Source organism: Periplaneta americana, chromosome 13 (genome assembly GCF_040183065.1).
Source record: "Periplaneta americana isolate PAMFEO1 chromosome 13, P.americana_PAMFEO1_priV1, whole genome shotgun sequence".
In the NCBI taxonomy this organism is placed as follows: domain Eukaryota; kingdom Metazoa; phylum Arthropoda; class Insecta; order Blattodea; family Blattidae; genus Periplaneta; species Periplaneta americana.
Window position 1 is genome coordinate 101,682,069 of NC_091129.1, and position 21,223 is coordinate 101,703,291.

Sequence of the window (21,223 nt, forward strand, 5' to 3'; positions counted from 1 at the left end):
TATATAGCATTCTAAAATGAAAATCTACGTGTTATAAACACCACAGTTGAACTTCGTTAATTTATTGATAATTTCAATCGTGGTTTTGTTTCATATGTTGGCTATAGTGGGAGTTCATGGATCTTGCCAAAGAAGGGGAAAACTTCTGCGTAGTTAAAAAAAAGGGTAAAACATCCAAGAATTATAAATGAGCGTGAATATTTTTTTTAAGTGATTCATTTTCACAGTAAAATGAAACTGTAAAACTTTGTGAGTCCACACCTGTGGAGTAACGGTCAGCGCGTCTGGCCGCGAAACCAGGTGGCCCGGGTTCGAATCCCGGTCGGAACAAGTTAACCTGGTTGAGGTTTTTCCGGGGTTTTCCCTCAACCCAATACGAACAAATGCTGGGTAAGTTTCGGTGCTGGACCCTGGACTCATTTCACCGGCATTATCACCTTCATCTCATTCAGACGCTAAGTAACCTGAGATGTTGATACAGCGTCGTAAAATAACCCAATAAAATAAAAATAAATAAAAAAACTTTGTGATTGCACGCGTTGTATTCTTCACCTGACATAAGTAGGAACATTAAATCCGGACGTTTGAGATGGGCAGGGCTTGTAGCATGTATGGGCGAATCCAGAAATGCATATAGAGTGTTAGTTGGGAGGCCGGAGGGAAAAATACCTTTGGGAAAGCCGAGACGTAGATGGGAAGATAATATTAAAATGGATTTGAGGGAAGTGGGATATGATGGTAGAGACTGGATTAATCTTGCTCAGGATAGGGACCGATGGCGGGCTTATATGAGGGCGGCATTGAGCCTCCGGGTTCTTTAAAAGCCAGTAAGTAAGTAAAACTTTGTGATTGCATTTGTTTCCCTTTATATTTTTAATTAGTTGTATTTTCAGATGTTTGGAGAAAATAATAATAATAATAATAATAATAATACATTGAAATTTCATATTTTAGCTATTTTGTCACACCTGTAACATGTTATAAATATTCCGTATGTCCTTGATCAAACGTAAATCCAAGTTTAAAAAGGGTAATCTTGTTCTAAAAATCTTACAGATACAGAAAAAAAGTCCTACTTTTTCAAAACTTACCTATTAGCAGAGTTACTGAATGAACTACATGAATGCGAAATGCCAATGGAAAATTTTATTATTATTTATTTATTTAATCTGGCAGAGCTAAGGCCAGTAGGCCTTCTCTTCCGCCCAGCCAGACTCTAATTCTAATTAAATACATTTGCTTACATAGTTATTACATTAATATCTAGATCATAAAACAACATGAAAGAAATAATGAAAATTGGATAAGTAATGATAGTGTGACAATGATAAACATTGGTAAGAAATAGTTATAATAATAATTATAATAATAATAATAGTAATAATAGTAATAATAATAATGATAATAGTAATAATAATAATGAGATAATTTAGATATTTATATGTGATATATATAACAATTAAACATTGAGAAACTTGAAACAGCTATTATTGTTAATAAGAATTGTTAGAAAAATATTTCGTTAGCCTATTCTTAAATTGGTTTGATGTCTGACAGTCCCTGACATTACTCGGTAGGGAATTCCAAAGTCGAGGAACAGCCACAGTGAAAGAAGATGAATATGAGGATGTTCGGTGGGAGGGAATGGATAATATTGAGGAGTGTTGTGATCGTGTGTCTAGGTTATGATGGTTGGATAAATTTTGAAAACGAGACGCAAGATAGACAGGAGTGGAGAAATGCAATATGTGAAAGAGAAGGGAAAGACAGTGGATTTTCCTACGATCTTCTAGACGGAGCCAGGACAACATTTCGAGGGATGGTGTTACGTGATCAGCCCGGCGAATATTGCAGACGAAACGGACGCACATATTATGAACACGTTGTAGTCTCTGCGCCGAAGTAACGCTTAGGTCAGTAAGCAGAATATCACAGTAATCGAAGTGGGGCATCACGAGTGTTTGCACTAACATTTTTTTCATGGAAAAGGGTAGAAAATTCTTCAATCGTCTAAACGAGTGGATTAATGAGAATACTTTTTTGCAGGTTTCTGCAACTTGAATGTTCCAATTTAAATTTTTATCCATATAAATACCTAGATTCTTTACTGATTCACTGAACGGAATTTCGGTGCCGTGTATTTTAATCGGGGACAAATTTGGTATGGTAATAGTGCTTAACAAACGTGAATGACCCACAATGATTGACTGTGATTTTTCTGGATTTAGTTTAAGTCGGAATTTCTGTGTCCATGTCCAGATTGAGTCCAGATCGTCATTAATTTTAGTTATTACATTATTTATTTCGTCAGTGTGGAATTTTATGTATATTTGAAGGTCGTCTGCATAGAGATGGTGTCGGCAGTACTTTAGAGATTCTGATATGTCGTTGATATAAATTGTAAATAGTAAAGGGCCAAGAACTGATCCCTGTGGGATCCCTGACGTCACGGCCTGCCAAGAGGAAGAACGATTTCCAGCTATCACACTTTGTTGGAGGCCATTAAGGTAAGAGGCAAACCACAGGACAACGTGCTCTTCTAGGTGTAGTCTTCTGAGTTTACATATTAACAAGTCAATGTCTACAGAATCGAAGGCTTTGCTGAAGTCAAGTAAAGTCATTATTGTCAATTTACGTTTGTCCCAGGCCTCGCGTAGATCTTCCGTGATTTTAAGTAATGCTGTACTTGTGTTATGTCCGACCCTGAAACCTGATTGATAAAAGTCGAGAAGTTTGTATTTGTTTAAGTATTCTGTCAGTTGCTTATCACACCCGTGACATTTAGTCTTCCCTCTCCCTCTTTTCTTAGACAAAAGATATGGATTTCATAATTATGGATCAACAATTAGGTAACTAGAGGGTTATGTCTTAGATTGTTCAACTGCCTATAATCTTAAGTATTTTAGTCACAACTAAATATTTGTCACAATTGAATGACCCTTACCTACGTGAACATAGAAACTAGAGGTGAACAAAACTAACTGCCGCTCTCGCTCGCTGTGTTCGTTGCACTTGTCTTTCGAGTCTCGTCTCGCAACTCTTGTGCGCTTCCGAGTCTCGCTCATCATTCTCGAAATAGCATTTGGTCGACGTGGAAAGATTCCGTAACTTTGAATAACATACATAATTGAAATAAATAACATTAGAGATGTTTAATGGATACAAAAAGACAAAACAGGATCACAGTTATCAAAATGTTCTGGTTGTACTATCAGATATTATATGGTTATATAAATAAAAAAATCTCAAATAAATTTGAATTTCTAAAAAACATAAAACACAGCGTTAAATAAAGCGGTTTTTTTTACTTGAAATTGTATACTTGATCTCAAGCATACGAAAGAAATTTGCTAGCCTTTTAATAACAGCCTAGTAATTAAATAAAGATTGAGGAACGGTTTACTACACTGAAAGGTAGAGATGGTGTTTCAAATAGGCTACTTGATTGTTTATACATATTTAACAGTTGCCAAAACAGATAAAAGTTCAGTCTGGTATAAACAACTGTGACGATTCAAGGCTGCTTGATGTTCGAGAGTTGATCACTCCCGAAGTCCCGATGTTTTGAACGTTTTCGTACAAGCAGTCAACGACAGGCAATACTGTCGTGCGGGTTTTCGCCTTTGCGGGCGCTATTAGTCTTGCACTCTCGCTCGTTGTTCATCTCTAATAGGAACTCCATACTTTTTTGCATTAAAAAAGCAGGGTCTAATATAGAAGAAGTAAATACGGCATGTAAAAGAAATAATATTGGATTTAATAAAAAAAAAGGCATGAGTTATGCATCAATCTAATAATTAGGGGTGGTATTCATAGACATTTCGCAGCACGCGCTACGAGCGTGCTAAACTAGCCCCGGCTATCCACTGGTTACTAGTACAGAACTCAAATCATATCATATCGCTAACACTGGTTTATGAATACGAAAAACGTTAGTTCGCTGATCATCCACCGGAAGCCCGCGCTAAGAATGTCTGTGAATACGGCCCTAGATGATTATATCCTTTTACAAAAAGGCACTTCAGACATTTGAAAACAAACAGGAATGCACTCTTAAGTAGCTGCATACGAGGGTTCGCAGCTATATGTCTACTCTCCTTGCGCATGAATCTTTTTCTGTAGAAGTAGGCTACTCTGTGTATGAATTTCCTTGAGGCGAGCTCCTGAAATATTTAGTGAATGCCAAGTGCGCCGAGGACTACAAATCTGGAGTTAGGAAGGTTCTGAACGGCGGGCGACAGGAAACAACAGTTCCTCTCCCATAGGAAGGTTTTAAAACGCTCTGGCGTAGCCTAGTGTACGCGGCGGAGATAAATCTTTCGAGAACCATCCCACCAGGAGCTTTTCCTCCTTTTATACACATGATTATAAATAACACGTTTCACTAGCGTAAACTTTTCGCCGGTTTATTTATCAGAACTAGGTTAAAGTTTGGACCAACTCCAAGTTCAGTAGGCTTTACTAAACTTGTTTATTAGCACAAGAATTTTATTTACGTGTCGTAACTAGTCCCTGTTTCTATCTCTGAACTTATTGCCCGTAAAGAGAGGAAATTATTTCGAATATCAGAGACAGTTATTGCAGTGCGTGGAATTCTGTGTTATCGTGTCTTGTAATATCTCATGGTAGTCATTTTCTTGTCACTAGGGTGCGATTATGATTATAATATTTTTCCTCACTGTACGTATCACGAATTATGCGTTCTTTTTTCTTCCCGTTACAACTAGTTTCTTACTTTTTACATTAGGGTCAAATAGGGCTATTATGATACAAAAAAATCAATCTTTGGCTGTAATTTTTCTATGAAAGCATAAACAAATTTATTATCATGTACTGAAGTAAGTATGATATTTTTGTGCAGGAATTCTGCATTGCCATATGATGAAGGATGGATGGAGCGGAGAAAATCATCACAATACACCGTGTCCACACTAAGAGTATACAGAAATAATAGCTTATAATTTCACAACCGTATATTATAATTCCTTAAGGGATTAGGTACAGCTTACAGCAGTAAAATGTTTGGTAATATTCAAAAATTTTTTTCCTCCTTTACTGTATCTTGTACAATAATGAAAATTGGTATATTTAAAACACTGCCCTTGTGCTATATGAAAAAAATATTTTTACAATTTAAAAAAATTATATATATATATATATATATATATATATATACAAATTCAAAATGGTGGCAGTTCACTGTGATGAAGCGTTTCTCTCATAACTCATAAACTTGTTAATTTTTTTCATGTTCTCTCTCTTTTATTTTATTACTGCAACTCATGTTTACAATATCAATTCTTTCAGCTACATTCATTAATAAATAATATTTGTTTCATTTTGTGTTAGAAGAAAGTACTGATACCTGACCATTTTTTAAATTAATTTATTTTTTATCAGACAATCTATCAAATGTAGAGAAGTGATCTTGCATCATATTGTAGATGTAACATGCATAAATACACACAAATATTTCATCACAGAACGTTGGATAATTTTTGAGTTATGTGGGAAATGCTTAATCACTGCACAGTGAAATGAATTAACAAAAAATGCAAATAATTTTTTAAAAATCGTAAACATTTTTTTCATACAGCAGAAGGACAGTGTTTTATACATAACAATTTTCATTATTGTACAAGATATAGTAATGGAAGAAAAAAATGTTGAATATTTCCAAAATTTTACTGCTGTAAGCTGTACCTAATTTAAGTAGCTATGTTCACTAGTTACCTCAGATAATAATGTGAGTGCAGAAATCCAACATAGACTCCTCACAGCAAATAGATGCTATCATGGACTCCAGAAACAGTTAAGATCACATGATATCAGCCTCAAGACTAAGTGCAAATTATATAAAACATTAATAAGACCCGTCTTGCTTTATGGATCTGAAATCTGAGCAGTTGGCAGTGTCGACAATAATTGAAGGCTGAGTATATTTGAGAGAAAGGTTCTGAGGACGATATACGGACCAGTAAATGATGAGGGCAGTTGAAGGAAAAGATATAACTATGAATTATACCAAATGTTTAAAGAACCAGAAGTTTGCAGAGAAATTAAAGCTAGGAGAGTCAGGTGGCTGGGCCATATCTGTAGGAAGGATGAAAATGATCCTTGCAAGAAATTGACTCTCGCTATACCTTTTGGCACCAGAAAAGTAGGGAGACCTCAGCTAAGATGGCTGGATGAAGTGGAGAAGGATATAATGGCAGCAGGTGTTGGAGGATGGAAAACAAAGGTGTTAGGTCGAAGGACATGGAAAAGCATCGTTGGGGCGGTCAGGCTTTAACCCGGCTGTAGAACCAAAGAAGAAGAAGAAGAAGAAGAAGAAGAAGAAGCTGTACCTAATCCCTTAATATAAAACTCAATGAATAGAAAAACTCTCCAAGATTTCGTTTCATACCTTTTCCATGGTCGTTGTGCGTAAGCGAAGAAAAATGGAACGGATGCAGGGACCAGTGATGAAGGGAAAAAGGTGAATAATAAAAAGAAACATTATGATTTAAGGAATCGGTGTAATGGGGAAGTAGTGGGAGAAAATAAAAAGAAGAGTAGATAGTAGTGGGGGACAAGGATATCAATAGCAAGTGAAGTGAAGTGAGGGGTGGTGTTATAAGTGCGGGGGACAGTAGTGGAGAAGTGGGGAAATAATAGCTAGGTTGGTGAACGAGAGTTGACAAAGATACATTTAAAGAGAACATGAGTGGGAGAGAGAATGAAGTAGGCCTAAGTTATGACTTGCATAAAATTTGTATGTGATAAGGTGGGATGGCACTGTATACAAAATTTGTGAAATACCATCTCACTGGAAGTAAATGCTTAACGATAAATACAGTGAAACCTCTCCTTACGGACACCCCCAAGATACGGACACTCCTCATATACGGACAGATTTTTATGTCCCAACTGAAATAATATAGAAATAATGATGAATTTAACTCTCGTTTACGGACACTCTCAAACACGGACACGGACAGGTGTTTCACAGTCCTAAAGCTTGCTTTACCTCCTGACTACGGACAGAACTTGGATTTCAAGACGCGTTACTAAAATGGACAATTTAGTTTTGAGAACTGTACAGAAATTCTTTAACATGGAAGAAGACAATAAGGGTCTTGTAGGCTAGCACTAGCATAACCAGCTACCCCTTGTTAGCTGGAAGCGGGTGGATAAACAAAGTCATAAAATTTTACCTGTCTGATGGGTCCAGGTTTCCGCGATCGTGAAATTGTATTCGACACTTGATAGGGTTAATAGGATTATTCTCTTCACTTCAATCAGTTGTTCCGTTTCGAGAGACATGGCACCTGAACGTAAAGGTTAAGTTGAAAACAGTAAATTAGAGTACTGCATAACTGTAGACCTAGAATAAAATTGCCTTGCACAATATTGCATTTTCCTTTTTCGGTCTTATCTACTGTAGTTTAAAGTTGCAAAGAATTTACTGTAGTACAGTAGACTATATTTAGAACTAAACTACAGTAATACATTTCATTCAAAGCGAGAAGGGGTACATAATGCATATTATAAATTTACTCTTAGATTGGGGAGCCTCCCTCCCAATTAAGGACACCTCCCAGATGCGAACAGATTGTTACGTCCCTACGATATCCGTAAATGAGAGGTTTCACTGTATATATCGTCATGATAAGTACGTTTTACAGGTAACACTGAATTGCTGTGTGTACCGCTGCTCCAAGTTGGAAGTGGGCAGACAATGCTCCAGCCGAGGGCCATCGAGCTGCATACTGTTTACATATATGAATGCGGTATTATATTTCAGTTATTATGGGAATCCTCTGGCGAGAGAAACAGTGGATCTAATTGATGGGCACAGTCCAAGTGCACCGCTCGCCTATCAATTGATGTGGGCTTAATTGAAGCCAACAGCCCCCAGGCTTTGTAATTGAATGCGCTCCGACTACCGGCCAATTGTTCCCCAATACATCACGGAGATTTCCTGTTATTTGATTGACTCACAGCGTTGCATACAAAGATACGTGGTCTTCATTGTCACACCTCGTTCTGCTCAGTGTTGCCGATGTGTCGGTAAGTACATTTGCCACATAGTGCAATTTGTTCTTCGCGAGAATCAATCTGTCCAAAGAATAGTCCTCAGTGGTTTCGCGGTTGCAATGATAATCGGTGGATCCGAAGTGCGCCGTTTCAAATCCAGCCGATGGCAAAGGATTTTAAATGACCTCCAACAGCAGAAAAGTATAGCTGGAAGGCCGTGTCATAGATTTACAGCAAATAAAAAAAATCCTGTACACTCACAGACGGTTCCAGATACAATTTTTGGACCAGTTATCGTCCACGCAGAATTTGCAGGTAGAACAACGGACACATTTTATTTCCTAAATCCACGGGCCTTATTCCACAGGCCCACCGAATAATTCATTTCTCCTATCCAAAAACTTCCAACGACGGCTGTAAAGGAAGCGGATCAGTAGAATTCTTGTATTTATAGCTATGAGCTCGAAACGAAAGCAAACGTGTTATTTATTATTACTGACCCAGGGCGTACGGAAATAAGGTTAGCTGTTCATAGACTTTTAGACGTGACGTGATATTTGGCGCGTGTGTCACAGCTACTGTCAGGGAATACTTGCATTTTGTTTGTGTTGCAGTTGAAGGGTTCAGAATCATAGTGGGCCAAGCGCTATTTACTAAAACCGTAGAAAACAAGGGTTAAAATGAAGTTATCAACAGTAATCTCACTAGAGGTTTTGATTTATCTAGAGAAAATCTAAACTCGAGTGGGATTTAATTGACTATTAGAAGAAAGTATATAAAGATTAGAAGTAACGAAATACTCCAATACAATAAAATATTAATTGACTTACGAAAATACAGCTGTCTTCAAATGTATTATCGTAACATCTCAACATTACAAGTGTTACGCTACATGACAGTAGTGTGTTATAATTAGCTGTTTTCTTATTATCATTTGTGCCAGCTATGGAATCTTAATTGAACTTTGTGGACTGTTACTAGTCAAGAAGGCTTTGTTGATTGAGTTTCATTTTTATTAAAACAGTTGCATTCCACTTCAATTATCCGGATCCCAGTAATCAACGTCACTTGACAGATGATTTTCAATAAATCTTAGTATTAAACAATCTCTGATACGCGACTATCCATAATATCATATAGCAGAAGCTATAACATAACCTAAATAATATATACAAGTACTCGTATTAGAAAAGTTTTAATTAGGGATGATGAAATAAACAAGAAAACTTTTAATTAAGGATGATGAAAATTTTCAAATTTGAATGTTTTAGTGGTTGGTGGTGGTTCAGTTGATGTTATATTGGACGTGTGCGTAAAAGAAGTGGAACTCGTTGATGTACATGGTGTATTCCTCAACTTATTCAGGATTTCCGAATGGTGCTCATTATTTATTTGTAAATAGGATTTCAGGGAAGAGGCATAGCTATGACCAGTGATCTTTATTAATTCTTGTTCTAGAATGCCAATGAGAGTCATATTTGAAACTGCTGTGAATCGACTGGAGTGGTTTGTAATTTTCTGTTTTTTGATGTTCAGACCAGTGCAGTTTGAAATGTTGGCAGACAGAGAAACAAATACTAGGATAGTGATAAAAACAAACAAATGCTAGGGAAGCGATAAAATTAAACTGTAAAATTAATGCTAGGGACGTGATAAAATTGTACGATAAGGAGCCATGATTGGTTCAAAGACGTCCTTTCGAACCGTTTTTTTGGTGAAAAGTAGTATGATGTAGTAAAAATCACCGTAATTCAATGGAAACACATAGCAAGTAATATAAATTATACACATTCAAACTAAATGATATGTCACTCTTCATTAAACTACGGTATTCACTTAACTTTAACTCTTTCTTTCTCCGTTTTCAATAAATGGCGTTTGACCCACTATGACTCTGAACCTTCAATTGAAGTGTTATCCATGATTCAAAACTAGACCTCATAGGTTGTTTACAATACATTATAGTGATAGAGACTGATACTACGATGCTTTTCCCTACGATTTAAATTATTGTTCATTTACTTAATTAATTTATTTTTACTGGCAGAGTTAAGGCCATGCCGTATTTTTCGTAATACGGGCTCTCAAGTGTTGTCGTAATAATTCACCATTAAAATGGGACACACTCACGGACCAGAGAACGCGAATTCGATTATGCGCAATGTTCAAAACCTACAGAGGTGAGCCTGCCTGTAGGGAAATAAAAGATAGGTTGCAGCCGTCAAATTAATCTTCAAGGAACGACCACTCATATAAATTGAGGGAAAGAAGACAGAGAACGGACATGGAAAGTTTTCTTTTCCCAATCGTACTATCGGGGACTGGAATGCTTTACCTGCAGACTTACTAAAGGCTTTACCAATAACCAAAAATGTATTTAAAAATAGGCTTAAGGACTTTACTAATAGACGGTAGTATATTATACACACTACTTAAATGGTGTAATTGATATCTTGTTATTTGAAGTGTACTATCAGTGAGGAAGTGTGTTGAGTCAGTGAAGTCTATTGTGTAAGTGAAGTGTGTTGGTGTCAGTGAAGTGGCTGTGCAATGTATTTGAACACTGAAATGTTTAGAAGTGTTAGTGAAATCAGGTAGAATAAGTGCAGTGAGTGAGTTGACAGCGAAATAAGTGTAGTGCCGAAAGATACCTATGCAGATATGAACCTGTTACACTCGTGGGTCTTAGTTCGAATTTAGGGTTAAGATACAAATTAGATTTACTTTCAGTGTTTTTTTTAGTGACCATGCTTCATTTAATTTAGGATGCTACTTATTATTATTATTATTATTATTATTATTATTATTATTATTATTATTATTATTACTATTATTGTTTTTTATTAGTTACGTTTATTATTAATTGTCATTATTGAGTGTAATTAGTTACCACTGCCACCGGGTATATAGCCTATCCATTTTCAGTGTGAATAAATACATACAAATTCTCTCGCATTGGGAATTCTATATTTTATTGTGTTCAGTGCTTTTATAATCTCATTTATCCGTGTATAGCAATTGCTATCTCATAGTTGGAATTTTATGCATTTTACTATCACTGGAATTTATTCAACCAACTTCACAGCTCCATTTGTAGTTCGGAAGACATTTTACGGGGGCACAGTAAAGACTTGGAGCCACTCTCTTATAGGATCGATTAACGGTCTTGCCGGTGTTATCCGCCCAAGGAAACAATGGTGAAAGGTCAAAGGCATGAGACCACGATACGTAAACCCATAAGCCCGGGTTTAAAGAGCCGTAAAGTGGCTTTAAACAGAGGAAGAAATATCTTGGCATTTGAAATTACTTAACACTTTAATATATTACCGAAGCTTACGCTCACAAAAGAAATCAACAGACGTAATAAAAATTCTTTAATTCCGTTCTGCCTAGCTGACAGTTGATATTACGGTAGCACACTTCTTAGAGGCCTGGTAGCTCCCAGATAATTCTGAAAGAACAGGTCCCTCATAAGTATGAATATTGCTCAAGGACAAAAACATTAATTAAGCTGGATGTACAGTATGTAGAGAGGTAGTCCACACAAATAACGGGGATTCAGAATTTATAGTGCGTCCTTTTACGGGGAGGCTACCTCACTGCTACGCAGCGGTCTGTGTCGTAAAGTGGTGCGCCGTTGTCCTACAAATTGCTGGTCTGTTGACAGGATATCGCGTCTTAAAATGCCTTGACTTAAGGTCAGTTTACATTAGAGCAGCGGTGGCGAAAATGTAATCGTGTGCCAAGCCACTGTGTAACCTGCAACGTGCATAGCACCTATGGAGGGAGGCGGACACCCGAAGGGGAAGTGAAGCGACTGACAGACTTATTAACGGATTTTCATTTTTCTTACGTCAATCACTTAAATATAATTTTATACAGTACAAGGCTACAAACTAATGTTTAGTACGTGTAACGAAGAAAGATATGAACAATATCACAACCTAAAATTAACTGTCTTAAGAATGTCTCTGCGACAAAGTTTCAAAATCAGGAATTATGTCACTTACTGCCAGTCGTAATTGATCACGAAGGTATTTGTCTGTCAGTCGTTATCTAAATTTGGTTTTTACTATTTTAACTGTTGAAAATAATTTTTCACAAACTTAAGTTGTAGCGAACATGGCTTCAACAGAGCAAGCGAAAGAACGAAGCTTCGGATATTTATTTTTTGACAAAGATTTGAAAGTTCAACATTTTTCAAGTCCTTACATCTAGCTTTCATTTGACATCACATAGTAAATAAGTGAGTTCAAATTGAAGAGCTAACCGCATTATTTGTACATCTGCTGAAAAAGAGTCGACATACATGATGATGATGATGATGATGATGATGATGATGATGATGATGATAACAGCAGTAACACTTAACCCTTTAATGTTTTATCAGTAACATGTAGTATAATGCCGTTTTATGTTATACAACGGTTTTCCTCTTAATACTTAATGAACAAATCATGCATTTAATATTCTCATCATATTGACAGCAAAAAAATGCGTCCTCCCATCCTAGTTGGAACTTTCGTACATGGTTTCGAGAGAGACATATGCCACTCGCAGGTCAGAGACAAATACAAATGGAACGGAGTTTGACTACAGTGAGTGAGAGCTTGGGGGTTGGCGGAGGTTAGAAGCAAGCGAAATGCACAGCTATCACTGCGACCCACAATGTCTCGCGAGTCACGTTCTCGCCACGGCTGCATTAGAGTAATAAGCGGTAGAATTGACTACACTAGTCTCCTTTTTCCTCAGACTATTGTACTCTATAACTTTCCGTAATAATAATAATAATAATAATAATAATAATAATAATAATAATAATAATAATATATTTATTCTGGCGAAGTTAAGGCCATCAGGCCTTCTCTTCCACTTAGCCAGAAACAAAAGAAGCTGATACAATTTTACTAATATTTAAAGAACACTAATAAAAAATTATACAGTCATACAAGCACAAGTTGAGTAAATTAATGAAAACATACTAAATAATAATTACAAAATAATGTAAGGCTAGAAGTTACATTCAATGAATATGTAAGCGGTAAGTGAACCAATATTATAAATTGCAAGAATAACAAATTCGAAGTAAATTATAACTATACAACACTGAGGAAAATTACACATACATACATACAAACATACATACATCCATACATACATACATACACACAAAGGAGAATTAAACATGAATACTGGTCACGTGTTGGTAGAGTAACCGTTCACACAACCCCTGCGGTGGCTGACAGAAAAAAGTTATTTCTTTTTCTTCCACCATGTTAATAATGTCAACTAACCTCTCCGTAGTACAACTACAAAACTTGCTTTAAAATGTAACATACATGTTGTAGGTAAATGTTTTTTTTTTTGTTTTTTTTTTTTGTTTTTTTTTTTTTTTTTTTTTTTTCCCCCCCCCCACACAGGAATAATTTTGTTTTTGCCACATCTGATAGATGTTATTGGATGTATATGTAATTATTATAAACGGAGAACACTATCACGATAATGTAAGAACCGTATCAAGTTTTCCAGTAGTAATAATAATAATAATAATAATAATAATAATAATTAGTGTTTCAGTCTTTGCGTCTGTAGCACTTGTACAGCATGATTCTTCGTTTTATTATATTTTCTGTGTCGTTATTTCTGTCCTAATATTGTTATTAATCTACTGCTATATCAATAATATTTTGTAAAACGTTTCTACATTTTCGCAGTATATAGGCGGAACGCTATATTTGATTTTCTTCTGTATGAATTATTGTAATGGGAGAAATACTTATGTATCTTTTCAGTTTTCCCAAGCGAGCAGATGTGCCGTAAATTGTCAATAAATCATTAAAACATGTTTGTGGAAACTGACTTATGCCACATTTCCCAAGCACTGCAGATATATGGTCCTATCATATTATATTTGTGGTAAATCAGATATTGAATAATTATTAATTAACAATTATATCTTCACTTCCCCATCAGAATGAAGTCATGCTAAAGATATGTATCACTGTCAGTCGAGTTTGAACCCCGAACCCAGTTACAAGTACGATAACCACTAATCCATCGAAGGCTACGGCTTCATTCTAACTTGAAGCTTGCTATTTCCTATTATTGAAGTTGGACACCTGGAAATTCCTCAACCACCCAGGTTTTCAACTCTGTGGCTGTCTAATCCCTGTGACCACTTCTTAATAGCAGCGGGTGTGGAATGTTTATAATACTGCTGTAAATCTTTGTTTTTATATTAGAGATCTAACCCGGTACCGCAAGGTGTGTTTCCGACGCACTGTCGCTATTTCTACCGTTAACAGTAATTAAAGCTGCAGACTTCGCGCGCCGTGCGACGTGGGGACGCCCCGCATTATTTGAGAACTGCGTCGTCGTCTTCATAATTATGATCGTAGTTATAAAGTTTATCTTCTGTCTTTTGTGTAGTTCATCAAGCCGCAAGGTAACGGGGATTAAATTCGCACTCCCTCGTCTGAAACCTTGCACGAACTTGGTAACGAACTTGCCCGACCGGAAGCGATTTCTTCATCTAGGGCTTCAGGCTGACTCGGAGGTTGGGGCCATCTATACCTTGTCATCATTACATACAGTATATGTTATCACTTCGTTAGAGCTTTATTCTGACCATTTCGTAACCTTCATGTAGGCTATTTTCACTTATTTTCTTGTAACGTTAAATTTAATCCTTTTATCTACTTCGTCGTTGTTAAGTTCAGTTGTTTTGTTTCCCCGATTAGTTTTTTTTTGTCAACTAACTCTCAAATTGAAGGGTGCTCTGCAATAACAAGGTATGTGTAAGAAGTGGATGTTTGGCAGTAAGTAAAAGTAACATTGTTTTTATTAACAAAGAATGACATTTGCAAATCTGCGTTTTTTAATTAGTATTATTGATAGTATATTTGTATAAGTTTCATGTATTATTCCTAAAAAATTCGTTACTGAATTTGTTATTTTGATACATTAATTCTGGCGACTATACCGAGGTATGTGTACATACCTTGTTATTGCAGAGCACCCCTCAATTTTCAAAATAAAAACCATATACAGAATTCTGACGAAAGATTTTACTATCTTCAGAATTGTATTGGTATAATAGATTAATATTTATCCCCCATTAACTGTCTAAGAAGGAGTGAACAATCAATCAATCACTGACTCTAATGATACTTATTGTATTATTTGAACGAGTACTTAGCCCCATTCGGGCATCACCAGGTCCCATTGTTGTTGTTTAGTCAACTGTCCGAAGACAGGTCTGAACTTCACAAATGATACCAACAAGGCACCACTTATGAGACAACTAGGACAGAGATAATGGAGAATGGTGGCCAGTTCTTTTCCCCCTCCATTGCATAAATCACCGACTAGCTACATATATTACACTAGTCAGACTTCAGATGCGTACGAACAATTGTTCTTCCTCTGACACATATCAAGTGAGATGTACTGTCTGATAATAGCTGTACATATCAGTCAGAACCTCAGTCAGAGGTAGTCCCTTAGTTTACTTTACATTATTATGTTATTTATTTATTCTTTTGTACGTGACATTGATACATCAATATTATCAGTTACACCAGCGTTTTTCAACCTTCTTCAACATGTGGCACACTAAAGTTGTAATTTAAAATTCTCCGGCACACTCTTATGGGGCAAACTCGGCTAATTTCGTGACACGGCTAATTTCGTGATATTTTAATTTAAATTTATCGCGAAATTATTCCAGCAACAAATGTAATTTTGATGATATAGTATAAATGATAGAAGCTGTATTACAACACAAATCTTGTTCACTGTGCACTTGCAGTAATGTGAGCAGATTTTTTGTAAAATACTTGAAGAATTGCGAGATCCATAGGTTTGAATTTGTGAGTGAATGCACCATCCGATTTCCTTTGCTAAAAAAGAAGAGTTTTTTGCTATGTTTTGTGGTCCAAATTGTTTTCAGTGGTAAGTACTGACATTGTATACTTCTTGGTGAAAAATATGAACTTATCAATGCACTGATTATGCAACACAGCCTTATATTGTGAGGTTATTTTCTTAGCCATTTTTTTCTCTTTAAATTTGTTATATGATATAACAACATTCTCTGGTGGAAAAAAATATTAAATGCATGAAATATTTGTGTGTGTATTCATGGCATCTCTGATATATTGTGCATGTTGTACATGTTGCAGGTACCAGACAATCGCATGGTCAAATGTGAAAAGAAATACACTATAAGTGATATGAAAGAGGCAGTTGTTTCTGTCTAAAACAAAGGAAAACTTGCGCAGAAAAACCTAATCTTTTCCTTGACAAGTTCGATGAGGACCAGAAAGGGACCAAAGCAGCAGTCATTGAGAATGACATTTCCAGCCTCTCAAGTGAGTTAAAAGAGGTAGACAACGAAGCAGTATCTTCTTCAGAGCCAAACAAAGAAGATCTGTGCTTAAAGAAAAGTGAATGATAAGCCTAATGATTTTTGTGCAGATCTTGATTAGGAAATTTTGAGGACGACAAGCGTGGCGAAAGATGGATTCAGTGCTGCATCGGATTGTAGATACCTTCCAGCACATGAAGAATGACCCACCAGGATTGCTCGAGCGCATTCGCGGGTCTTTGCGCTAAAAACTGGACAGATGCATTCAAGTGAATGGTCAGCATTTTGAACATCTGCTGTAAAAACATTTAATTAATTTGTTCATACTGTATTGTAGCTTGTTTATCCACAAACTTTACTGTTGTTCAAACAAAAAGTTTCTTTTGTTTATGGCCATTTCTGTAGTTTTGAAGACAAAACTGAAGGGTTCAGAGCCATAGTGGGCCAAGCGCCATTTATTAAAAACGGAGAAAACAAGGTTTAAAGCTAACTGAATACCATAGTTTAATGAAGATTGACATATCATTTAGTTTTAATGTATATACTTTATATTACTTGCTATATGTTTCATTAAATTATGGTAATCACTTAATTTTAGCCCTTTTTTTCTTCGTTTTTAATATATGGCGCTTGGCCCACTATGGCTCTGAACCTCTCAATTATGAATTTTACAGTCTCCTGATTGATAAATTAAATAAAATGGTCACTGCTTTTCTTGGAATTAGTACTTAGTATTCAGCGGACCCCAACCCGCACAAAATAACATTTCCTCGTAAACGGTTAATTTGCGGCCCCATGTTTACTGGAACGTTTTTGCTTCTCATTCATGAATTTTTAACATGACTTTTGAAACATCATGTACATGGGGAATGGAGCCCACTGTCGTAGCTCTACTTTGAACTATGCTTTAACCGTTACTTCTAATACGGTCAACCACAGTGACTTGGGTAGATAGGTATGTAGGTAGATAGATACATTGGTGGATGGATGAATGAATTGATTAAATTATATGTATTAATCAGATTCGATCGCCTGTAATTAGATTGGATTTCACTTATTAATTAAATTCGATTGGCTGTATTAATTACATTAGACAGGACATACTATATTCCATTGGCTATATTAATTGCATTGGATTGGATACACGACCTCCACTATGGCTCAGTGGATAGCGTTTATGTTTCCCAACCGACCGGTTCATGTTCGATTCCCGGCGCAGGTTTATCTCCATTCCACTGCATTGGATGTTGTCCTTTGTCCTATGACGTCTCCTCGGTGGCCCTTCATCGTGCTGACCTTACAGCCAGAGAGGCCCGCCGTGCTTGTCTAGTGTTGGTTCAAAGAAAGTCCAAAACATCTAGGTGATGTAGCGCACAGGAAGAAAGATTCATATATTAATTAGATTGGTTTTGATAGAGACAGGACGATTCAAAAGGATGTGCCTAGATTGAAGAAGCTTACAAAGGGCTTGGAATATAACAATTCTACAATAAAAATCATGTTCTAGAAAGTAATACTGAGTCAATATGAGTTTGTGAATGTCAGGAACTAAGAGATACGTATTAATAACTTATTTGTGCAAAAATTTAAATAATAAAGGTTACCGTACATGAACTTAACAATTATTGTTATATTACACCTGAAGTTACACGAACTGGCGACCACCAGATTCAGTGCAAGCATTACATCGTCAACAGGAAACTCTGGCGTACTCTTTCCTTACCCAAGACATCTCCCGAACCAACATCAGATGCTGCAAATACCCTGGCTAGGCGTCAAGTCAGGGGAGCGGGCTGGACATTGGACCTCCTCTTCCAAACCAACGTTCAGATTATCTGGCATTTAGAAAGTCTCGTACAATTTCTCATGCTCTTGAATCTACATCGAGATGGCTGCTAGAAGTACTGGAAAACTTTTTGCAAAATATCGTAACTTTTCCATTCAAATGTGGTTGTAGGAGATAATATCCGGTCACGTGATCGCTGGTAATATCTGGTGATAGAGGAACAAAGTGACACTCAAGTATTAGTGTACAAAATAGTGAAAGTCTCCGTACATAACTTAATGCCTCCTTGCAAAGTATGATAACATTCACAGTATAGTTCCTCTTGTACTGACAGTACTGTACTTGTACTGACTGATGTTTAACTTTGACGATTACGAGTTGCTATTCGAAATATGTTATAGGCCTATTTCAACCCCACGACTATACTCCTTCAGTTTCAATGTAACATTCTGAATCACCCTGTATATAATATTAGATTACATACAGGGTAATCGAGAAGAAATAGTAAATATTTTAGGGGATGTTATTATGAACAGTTCTGAGTAAAAAAAAAAAATACACATAAACATTTGTCTAGTTTTCAATGGGCGTGGAGATCCTGCTGTTTGAATGTTACACATGAAGTTTTGCAAATGATATGACTATACGACAAATAACTACGTAGGCCTACTATTAGCTGTGTACAAAGAAATAATATGTATTACTCTTCTGAAATCGTCTGAGGTTAGGACTGTTCGTAGTGGATGTAAGAAACAGCTGTTTATAGTTCCCTTGGCTACAAGGATGAACATGTTCTTTAAGTATAACGGAATCTATACATTTTAACCGTCAGGTGATATCATCTAAATACCACATTTCTGTAACGATGGATCGGCTGTGGTGGTGACGTGCATTGGCCGCCAAGGTCCCCAGACCTGGCTTCTATCGATTTTTTGAGTGTTGGGTGAATGAAATGTAAAATGTACAAAAATTAAGTAAAAATAAGAGACTGGTCGCTGGCATTATGAATATTGCCGCCCTCTTATATAACAAGATGACCTTAGAAAAGCAACCCGTATTGTTAACAGAGCGAAAAAGTGCATTCATCTGTGGAAATGTATCGATACCTATGCAATGTAATCATTAGGTCGTTTGTATTTTCTTTCTGCCGCTTGTAACGCTTGTTATGCAAAATATTCAAACTTCTTTCTACTACTTATTAAAGATTGTACACATGTTCAGGCCTATATGATCTTTTTTACTAGAATAGTCCTTATTGCTAACCCATAAATATTTAGTATTCCTCTTGAACCACTGTAGATGAGCGTATGATTAGATTATTGTTTTAATAAGTTTTCATTCATAGAATCTGGTTCATTATATTGGTAGATAGATCGTTAAACGCGTTAATTTCCTTTTCTTTTGTTACAGGTAAGTGATATCTCGTCTTAAGAATGGAAAGCGGATGCCGTGCGTGTTTCTACTTCCCACGTCTGTCACTGTAGTCTATAAGGTAAGATCTGCTGGGGTTGATCTTGATTAATAAACAGAGAGTGAGATACCGGCGTGTGGTGTAAAGTTTCTCGTGACAGTGGTATCAGGCATTCAAATGAATCAAATCAGAGGGTACATAAATGCGGAGGAGATCTTTCTTTGGTGTCATACTAGAAATATGGCCAATGACACCTCATTGTATGTGTTATATTGCTCAGTTGTACGGGCCGGGATAAATACTGCCAACATCACCGTCCCAAACATATGAAGAGCAGGGGAAAAACTTTATTAGTCCAAAATTATCGATTTTTTATGTCATGTAATAGCTCAGGTAGTATAAATTTATGTAGTTTAACTGTACAAAACAACAACCTCATTAGTCCAAAGAAATTTGAAGAATGATAACCTAAAGGCAATGCGATCCAGTTGGTCTTTGAAACTTTGAACTTGCTCTCCTATAAAACAGTGGAAAGGGACTTAACAGCTCAGGTAGTGTAGATTTTTGTAGTTTAACTATACAGAATAACAACCTCATTAGTCCAAAGAAATTTGAAGAATGATAACCTAAAGGCAATACGATCCAGTTGGTCTTTGAAACTTTGAACTTGCTCTCCTGTAAAAACAGTGAAAAGGGACTTAACAGCTCAGGTAGTGTAGATTTGTGTAGTTTAACTGTACAGAATAACAACCTCATTAGTCCAAAGAAATTTGAAGAATGATAACCTAAAGGCAATACGATCCAGTTGGTCTTTGAAACTTTGAACTTGCTTTCCTGTAAAAACAGTGAAAAGGGACTTAACAGCTCAGGTAGTGTAGATTTGTGTAGTTTAGCTGTACAGAATAACAACGTCATTAGTCCAAAGAAATTTGAAGAATGATAACCTAAAGGCAATACGATCCAGTTGGTCTTTTAAACTTTGAACTTGCTCTCCTGTAAAAACAGTGAAAAGGGACTTAACAGCTCAGGTAATGTAGATTTGTGTACTTTAACTGTACAGAATAACACCTCGTTAGTTCAAAGAAATTTGAAGAATAATAACTAAAGGTAGAAATTTATACCACAACATGAGGATATTAGGTTAGTTGTGCTTAGACTATCGTTACGTCATGAATGACGCGAAGCCTGAGGTATGGCCAGATTACAACTGAAATGTGTTTTGTATCTCAGCAATTGAATGGGGATATGTTTCTCGTGCGTTCAACAAACACTCTATGCATACTTAACGTTGTAGTCTCTGTGGGTAAATTCCTATCTTTAATGATAACCCAAAGACAATACGATACAATGGGTCTTGAAACTTTTAACTTGCGCTCCTGTAAAAACAGTCTGCTACTTCCATATTTATTTGTTTTCCTCCATTTTTTCGATTGTTTGAATATTGGTACAAAGCCACCGGCGCACGTTGGTTGGCTGAGGCACTTGCCTGCCGATCGAAAGTTCCTCTCGGGCGTGGGTTCGATTCCAGCTTGGGTTGTTTACCTGGTTGGGATTTTTCGAGGTTTCCCCCCAACTGTACGGCGAATGTCGAGTAATCTATGGGGAATCCTCGACCTCATCTCGTCAAATACTATAACCA

General features: G+C 36.5%; 1 long non-coding RNA gene across 1 annotated transcript; it reads left to right on the top strand.

The window, feature by feature from the left end:
* The first annotated feature begins 1,335 nt into the window (after positions 1-1,335).
* LOC138711593 (uncharacterized) lies at positions 1,336-19,665 on the top strand. The gene is made up of 3 exons (XR_011335404.1): positions 1,336-1,913; positions 16,203-16,391; positions 19,584-19,665. It is a non-coding gene; the product is annotated as an uncharacterized lncRNA (long non-coding RNA).
* The last annotated feature ends 1,558 nt before the right edge of the window (positions 19,666-21,223 follow it).